The 9,048-nt window shown below is 42.9% G+C and overlaps 1 protein-coding gene across 2 annotated transcripts in view; it reads right to left on the bottom strand.

The window, feature by feature from the left end:
* LOC126483803 (venom dipeptidyl peptidase 4-like) overlaps positions 1–1,578 on the bottom strand; it is a 185,928-nt gene extending 184,350 nt beyond the window's left edge. For both annotated transcript variants that reach the window (XM_050106984.1, XM_050106983.1), the window contains exon 1: positions 1,421–1,578. The gene's annotated coding sequence lies outside the window, so the exon portion shown is untranslated. The remainder of the gene's footprint in view (positions 1–1,420) is intronic.
* Between the last annotated feature and the right edge of the window lie 7,470 nt (positions 1,579–9,048).

Consider the following 9,048-nt stretch of genomic DNA (forward strand, 5'->3'; position numbering starts at 1 on the left):
ATAGTAATGCAAGAATAAGACAATGAAAAATAGAAACAATGACTGCTTGATTCGTTCTGGCTGTGCCCCACCGCCAGCACAAACGTTGGCGTCGTGATACCAATTGTAGGAGCGTTTCACATTTCTCGATCTTATGAAATTTGATTATATGGCCAATTATGACAAAATGAATATATGTGCTATCACATTTTATATTTTTTGACGACACGTTCGTGAGCATTTCACAACGCTGTAACTGGTTTCGACCAGCCAGTTGTCATCTTTAGAATGTCAATAGATAAAAAGAGGAGACAAAGAAGCATTATAGAATCTACAAAATCTATCAAGTACCTACATAATGATCAGTGTTCTACGTATTATTGTGTGGATGATTACTTGACTGATTCTCTATTTCTATAACAGTTCTTTGTGTCCTCTTTTTATCTGTTAACAGTATGAAGGTGACCACTGGCTGGTTGAAATCGATAGTGGCATTGTGAAATTCTCATGTGATTGCGTTGTAAAAATGCCAAAAGTAAAAGAATGTAAGCAATCAATTACTTAATCTCCAAGGGCACCACGTCCTTTTTTGTGAACAGCCTTATGTTTGGCAAGAAAAGTGTTTGGATATCAGTGGGGACACTATGCATCAAATTTTTTTACTGACTTATAGCTAACTGCGTATTACACAATATCAGTAATGGTTCTAATATTGAACCACATGCTGCATCATTAATGATTTCTCTCTAGTCGAAAAATGATCCCTATGCACACCAATTAATCTGTCTACGATGACTCTTCGTTTTCTATTATTAACAAATCCAGTGAACCAGAAAAACCCATGTTAAATTATTGTAAATTTGCAGGCATAAAACGATACATTAGGAGTAGGTAACGCGAGTGTATAACTGTAATAAGACAGTGGAATTAACACGAAAACAACAGTAATTGTAGCTTAATACCCGTTGGCGTTGTCCCACCTGCAACACAATGGGAATGTCTGGAGCATCTAGCATTTCTCGTTTTGTCGAGTTCGTTTACAGTTCTAACAATATAATTGTGGAAGGAATAAGCAATTTTGTCTGGATACCGCTGTGCATGAAATATTTTTACCGTCACCCTGTATTTAACGCTGATTGCAGTGATCCTAAAACGGAACCCTGTGGAACACCAAGAGTGGTTTGAAACTAGTCAGAGGACGGTCACTATGCACTCCGATGGAACTGGCTACGACGAGTATCTGCTTTATCTTAGTCGTTAGGTGAACCAATTTTTAGATTAATACCATAAAATCTAAGTTAGGTGATAGAGCACTTCCAGGTATAAAAGTTGCCTGAAGTAGGTAACGTGAGCACCAGTGCAGTACAAGAACAGTTAAACATAGGAATGAATATAGTAAAGAGCAGTGACGGTAGCATAATATCTGCTTACTGTGTCTCACCTGTGATATAACCGAGAACGGTGCGAATCCGCTAGCAAGAGCGTCTGGTTGGCTGCCGTGTTAGGCTGTGTCGCTCGGAAGAGGTGCGGCTGGGACGCCGCGCTGCAGACTACTGGCCACTGGCTAGTTGCTACTGGCGCTGCCCGCGACCCGCTGCGACCGCTGGGCAGAGGCGCTCAGAGCGATCTCGACCCACGCGCTGACCTCCACACTTATCACCCCATGTACAACACGAGCATATGTAAGCAACCTACGGTAGTAGGTCGCCGGAAACAGTGCAGTATCAGTAAGATCATTTTCGGGATTTCTGACCATAAGTAAACCCAGTGAATAAATTATAATGTCATATCTCGCTTCGCTGACGTACATCTTTCGTTTTAGTTCCGCACTTTTGCTCTTTGGCTGTCGACATTTTTTTACGTTATCTACTGACACGCAACCAACACGGAAACAGAAAAATGCTTATTGTAAACGGCTCTTTATTCGAGGGAAGTAATGTGTGTTATCGACAAGGAAACTCAAATTGTACCCACACACGCAGACACACACACACACACACACACACACACACACACACACACACACACAAAGACGCATCATGAAGGAATTATCCGAATGGGACGGAAATCGTTAGTTGCTGTACATGTAAAAAAAAAAAAAAAAAAAAAAAAAAAAAAAAAAAAAAAAAAAAAGCAATGATTGCAATTTGTTCAAAATTGTGAAACCTTCCCGTCTCCTCTATACCTCTTTTGTTATTGATAACCTTCCCTTTTTCCATAACCTATGAAACCTTTCCTTAGGATTTCTATCTCTTGCTTAATAATAACAAATGAAATCTTCCCTTTGAAATTTATTCTCTTTCTCAATCTTCGCTTACAAATTTAATTGCTGCTTATTAAAAGTGATTTTCTGATTATATCGACGAAACATAGAATGTGTCGACGTCGTGGCCCTCAGTCGTTATCTGCAATAACCCGAAACTTTTTTACTGTTACTGGATCGCCATCTGACTGCTACATCGAACTGCGACATGAATATACTTACTCTGGTTTACTATACTCTATTAACTGCTGGTGGGCTGTCATAATAAGTGGCTGAATTTATTACCAAAGCTGGCGTTATTCTTTAATAGCAAAGCTGACGTAATTCTTTAATTAATTTGAATGAAGTTACGTAATTCATAATTACACTTTTTCTTGACAACAATAAAATTTTTGCAAAGTTTTACGTTGATGGTTTTTGGGATGGATTATAATCAGTAATGCAACATTGCTGGCAAAAATTAATTATATTCTGAAAACGTTTCTTCAGATATTTACTGCTGGTAACGAAATGATTTTACTAACGTTCAAATGGGACTTACTTTTTACAATAATTTTACATCTAGCATTGCGCAAATATACCTTCAGTAGTCTTGAGTTTCGCAAAGAAAATAATTCAATAATATTAGTTCCTCTTATGACAATAGTTAGTTGATGTCTCTGTACATCCGTTTATAATCTCTTGTAAATCATAGCTGGTGGCTGGCAGGCACACCGCTCCTCTCAACCTCTCGCTTCAGACCTGCTACCAACTCGCTTCACATCTCGCTTACTACTGACTTCGTACGAACGATAAAGTGCGGTCTTTTCTGCCAACAATGCTTTCTGGTGCAGACATCCCTGCTACCATTACAAAATGTATCAATGCGCGGTGTTTCCCGCTCTTTTCTTAAAATGTATCCATACGCGGTCTCTCCTGCCCTTTTTAAAATTATATCAATTTCCGGTCTCTCTTGCTAACAATACTTTGGTGCAGACATTCCCTGCTACCACAGTTATTTCCAACATGACAAACATTAATTATTCCTACTTAATCCTATTAATAAAATGTAAACATCTTTCATAAATTGTGATTTGACAATAGACAATAGAAATATACACGTCTTACAATTGGCTGATTTATTCAACAGAAAGAACACAAATTGAGCAAGTCAATAACGCATTCGTTCACCTCTTACCCTTGTACTAGCAATTATTCGGTTTGGCATTGACTGAAAGAGCTGTTGGATGTCCTCCTGTGGGATATCGTGCCAAAGTCTGTCCAACTGGTGCCTTAGACTGTCAGAATCCCGGTTGGTGGTTGAAGAGCCCTGTCCATAATGCTGCAAACGTTCTCACCTGGGCAGGGATGCGGCGACCTTGCTGGCCAAGGTGTAGGATTTGGCAAGCACGAAGACAATCAGTAGAAACTCTCACCGTGTGCGGGCAGGCGTTATATTGCTGAAATGTAAGCCCAAGATGGCTTGTCATGAAGGGCATGTTTAGTTCTAGATTTCCGGAAGGATTTGGCTACATTGCTCAAAAGCTTCTTCTAATCAACTAGCGCGCCTGAGGAGTATCTCTCAGCTGTGTGATTCGAATGGTGATTTGCTGTCAGGAGGCTCACAGGTCGTAGTAATTGTTGGGAAGTCGTCGAGTGGAAACGAAGCGATATCTGGGGTTCCCCAAGAAGGTATTATAGGTGCTATGCTTCTCTTAGTCTACACTTCCTGACAAAAAGAGTAAGCATCCAGAACTGAGGCAGGATTTCAATGATTACAAAATCGAGTCAAATTTACAAACGGTTCAAATGGCTCTGAGCATTATGGGACTTAACTGCTGAGGTCATCAGTCCCCTAGAACTTAGAACTACTTAAACCTCACTAAGGACATCACATACATCCATGCCCGAGGCAGGATTCGAACATGCGACCGTAGCGGTCGCGCGGTTCCAGACTGTAGCGCCTAGAACCGCTCGGCCTCCCAGGCCGGCAATCAAATTTACAAAGACATGACAGTTGAGGCAAGTTATCAGTAAGACTTTGCACACCCTCTGGACTGAATGCATGCACTGATTCAATTGCGAGTTGCATCATAAGGCTTTGTATCCTCTCCTTACGCTAGCTAGCTCATAAGTGTTGTAAACGGTCCTTGTATGCGCTGGCACTGGGACAGAATTGCTATCGCAGCTGGCCTCGTACGTGGGACAGATCATTGGACCTTCGTGGTCATGGGATTACCTTAACATCACGCAGACGTCTCATGTGTGGACGAGCACTGTCGCGTTGAAAAATGGCGCCGAGGACACACTGGATTGCTTCCCATATCATGACGCTAGGATTAAAATTGCTATGCCTCCCAAAACACTGCTACGATCATAAAGGTGCCAAATGGCATCCGGCGATAGATTGTCCCAAGCTTCTTGCACCGTTTGTCGCAATACGGCAGCGGTTCTTGCAGGATCTGGAGAACGAGTAAGCTCGCGTGTCATCGTATACCATAAGTGCTTAGCTGGCGGGAGATCTGGTGATCTTGCTGGCCAGTGCAGTTGTTGTACACCACGAAGAGCAAGTAGCGTCGTAACAGCCGTATGTGGACGTGCGCTGTCCTGCTGCAAAAGCACGCCACCTTCCTGTCGAAGAAATGGCAGTAGCAGTGGGATAACAACCTGTGCAATGTAGTGCACACTGGCTACTTCACCCTGCTGAATCACCAAATGTGACTGCGAGTCGTAACTGATGTTCTCTCTTCCCGACCCCCATCACCCTCTTTCCCCGAAGTGTAGAGTAATGCCCGTGTGTCGTGGGAGAATGCACTCTGGGATAGGCAGCTTACCATATCTACGCCATATGCGTGTTACGTCCATCATTCACATCCCGACGGAGCCTACTCTCATCACTGAAAACAGAGCGTCATTCCACTTTCCAGTGAAGTGTTTCAAGATACCAGAGCAGCTATGCCTGGCTTCATTGTGGTGTCAGTGGTATCCTAGCCAGAATCACTCTTGACCTTAATACTGCTGCAAGCAGACAACTCACAATGGTCCTCGGTGACACAGCAGGCGCATCATAAGCCCGGAATTCGTCTGTGGATGAATGATGCGCGGTCGGGCACTGCCGCTCGCACAATGATATATCGGGACGCGTGTCTGCGCTATGCAGAACCTCGTCTACTGGTCTGGGAATTTTCCACAGCCGACTGCTGAAAGCAGCGACGCAACACAGATACTCTATGCCCAGTATGGGCATCAACCCGCCGATACGCCCACGATGCAACCCCCTTCCAATGGTTGGAGTTGTTCAAGAGGAGTACGATTCGTACGTGGGGCATGGTTCTACCATAGAATGAATGTTACAAACACTCTTACCTCTAAACTCAGCACTGTTACTGCCTGCACAGTGAAACTGGAATATGTACAGACCCGCCCTCCTGAGCTTCATCTGGTCGCCGATGACCGTGACAAATGAATTATTAACACTGCAACCCCTCAGTACGAAGATATCATACCCTGGTACCGCTGAACAGAGCCCTTGAAGGTACTTTTTTTTTTACCTGATAGTGTACTGGGTACAGTTTCATCACACTTGTGCAACATCCTAAAATGGGACGCACAAGTGATTTTTAATTAGATTCCTTTGTACGCTGCATTTTTGCAGTGTCCTGCCAATGAAACAACGTCTGTCACCTGCCTTACCTGTGACTGAGCGTATGTAGTCATTTCATTCATGTTGTTGTAGTTGTTGTGGTCTTCAGTCCTGAGACTGGTTTGATGCAGCTCTCCACGCTACTCTATCCTGTACAAGCTTCTTCATCTCCCTGTACGTACCGCAACCTACATCCTTCTGAATCTGCTTTGTGTATTCATCTCTTGGTCTCCCTCTACGATTTTTACCCTCCACGCTGCCCTCTAATACTAAATTGGTGATCCCTTGATGCCCCAGAACTTGTCCTACCAATCGATCCCTTCTTCTAATCAAGTTATGCCACAAACTCCTCTTCTACCCAATTCTATTCAATACCTCCTCATTAGTTATGTGATCTACCCATCTAATATTCAGCATTCTTCTGTGACACCACATTTCGAAAGCTTCTATTCTGTTCTTGTCGAAACTATTTATCTTCCATGTTTCACTTCCATACATGGCTACACTCCATACAAATACTTTCAGAAACAACTTCCTGACACTTAAATCTATACTCGATGTTAACAAATTTCTCTTCTTCAGAAACGCTTTCCTTGTCATTGCCAGTCTACATTTTATATCCTCTCTATTTCGACCATCATCAGTTATTTTGCTCCCCATAACAGCAAAACTCCTTTACTACTTTAAGCGTCTTATTTCCTAATCTAATTCCCTCAACATCACCCGACTTAATTCGACTACAGTCCATTATCCTCGTTTTGCTTTTGTTGATGTTCATCTTATATCCTCCTTACAAGACACTGTCCATTCCGTTCAACTGCTCTTCCAAGTCCTTTGCTGTCTCTGACAGAATTACAATGTCATCGGCAAATCTCAAAGTTTTTATTTCTTCTCCATGGATTTTAATACCTAATCCGAATTTTTCTTTTGTTTCCTTTACTGCTTGCTTAATATACAGATTGAATAACATCGGGGAGAGGGTACAATCCTGTCTCACTCCCTTCCCAACCACTGCTTCCCTTTCATGCCCCTCGACTCTTATAACTGCCATCTGGTTTCTGTACAAATTGTAAATAGGCTTTCGCTCCCTGTGTTTTACCCCTGCCACCTTCAGAATTTGAAAGGGAGTTTTCCAGTCAACATTGTCAAAGGCTTTCAATAATTCTACAAATGCTAGAAACATAGGTTTGCATTTCCTTAATCTATTTTCAAAGATAATTCTTATGGTCAGTATTGCCTCACGTGTTCCAACATTTCTACGGAATCCAAACTGATCTTCCCCGAGGTCGACTTCTACCAGTTTTTCCATTCGTCTGTAAAAAATTGGGGTTAGTATTTAGCAGCCGTAGCTTACTAAACTGATAGTTCAGTAATTTTCACATCTGTCAACACCTGCTCTCTTTGGGATTGGAATTATTATATTCTTCTTGAAATCTGAGGGTATTTCGCCAGTCTCATACATCTTGCTCACCAGATGGTAGAGTTTTGTCAGAACTGGCTCTTCCAAGGCCATTCTCATTCATATCCCTACAGATTGTAATACCTAGTATCTGTTTGTTCACTCGGAAAGTGGTACACAGGGATATGCATTCGTTGACAGCAATACCCACCAGTCGGATTCATAACCGGTTATAACTGACGATTCACGACATGCATCTCTGTTCCCAGTCAGACAGTATCTTCCTAGGACCAAGGACCACTGTTCTTACGCCGTGTTACGTGGCTTTGAATGGTACACCACACCTTGTAGACGCATTGGACAATACGCGTCGATGCACCAAAAAATGGGGCAACTTCATTGATGGCGAGGTAAGGACACGCCCAAATATGACAGATCCTTTCTGTCGTTCTGTCACGTCTCCATGTCGTGTCTGGAGACGCTCCGGAACTGACTGTCGCCAGCCATACGGTCCAACAACCAGGAGTGGTGGTCTAGACTGCCATTTAGTTTCATGGCAGAACCGCTTTGGTTGTCATTGGCGGCACCCTTACAGTTCTGCGGTACGTCGACGATATTCCACGCCTCGATTTGTTGCGATTCATGACAAGCCATCCTGGGCTCCTATTTCAGCAAGATAATGTCTGCCCGCACACGGCGAGAGTTTCTACTGCTTGTCTTTGAGCTTTCCAAACCCTACCTTGGCCAGAAAGGTAGCCGGATCTTTCTCCTTGAGAAAGTCTGGAGCTTTACGGACAGGGCCCTTCATTCAGCTCGGGATTTTCACGATGCAACTCACCAACTGGGCAGAACTGGACATGATACCCCTCAAGAGGACATCCAATAACTTCGTCAATCAATGTCAAGCCGAATAACTGATTGCATAAGGGCCAGATCTTGACAAACACTTAATTTGTGAAGCTCTTTCTCATGAATAAATGATACAGTTTTTTTGAAATTGTAATCGTTTGTTTGTCTGTACATGTACCGTATATTACACCAATATCCGTCCCATTCTGATCATTCTTTCGTGGTGAGTCTTTTTTTTTTTTGTCTTACAGTGCATAGCATAAGAGTGCGGACGTCTAATCTGAAGTGTCGGCGCACTAGACTAATAATGAATTAATCATGACCACGTTTACGATCAGGTTTTTAGGCTGGAGCCTAGGAACTCAGCCAACAAAGGGGATGGCGCCACAAAAATATAAGAAAATGTCTCTTTTTTAATGCTGTGCTGCAGAACGTAGAGGTAATTATTTAGTAGATCCATTTGGATGAGCTTTGCAGGAGGCATCTGATACGAATTATGCCAGCATTCACCTCTCAAACACCGCACTCCCTTTTGTCAAACTTCTAATGATGACTGGTCAAATAAGTCGCACCTGACTTCGCAAAATCGGTTACATTTTTAAAGCAATGGTTAACCGAGTTTGGGCGGTTTGACAGTGAGTTCGATTTTGCAGATTTCTTCCGTACCTCATTTCATCGAAATCAGGAGCCTGAAGCGGTTTTTGAGGTCTTAAAGCCGGTGGAAACTATTTTCAAAATGGTTCAAATGGGTCTGAGCACTATGGGTCTTAACATCTGAGGTCATCAGTCCCCTAGAACTTAGAACTACGTAAACCAAACTAACCTAAGGACATCACACACATACATGCCCGAGGCAGGATTCTAACCTGCGACCGTAGCGGTCGCGCGGTTCCAGACTGGAGCGCATGGAACCGCTCGGCCACAAAGGCAGGCAAA

This window comes from Schistocerca serialis, chromosome 6 (assembly GCF_023864345.2).
Source record: "Schistocerca serialis cubense isolate TAMUIC-IGC-003099 chromosome 6, iqSchSeri2.2, whole genome shotgun sequence".
In the NCBI taxonomy this organism is placed as follows: Eukaryota; Metazoa; Arthropoda; class Insecta; order Orthoptera; family Acrididae; genus Schistocerca; species Schistocerca serialis.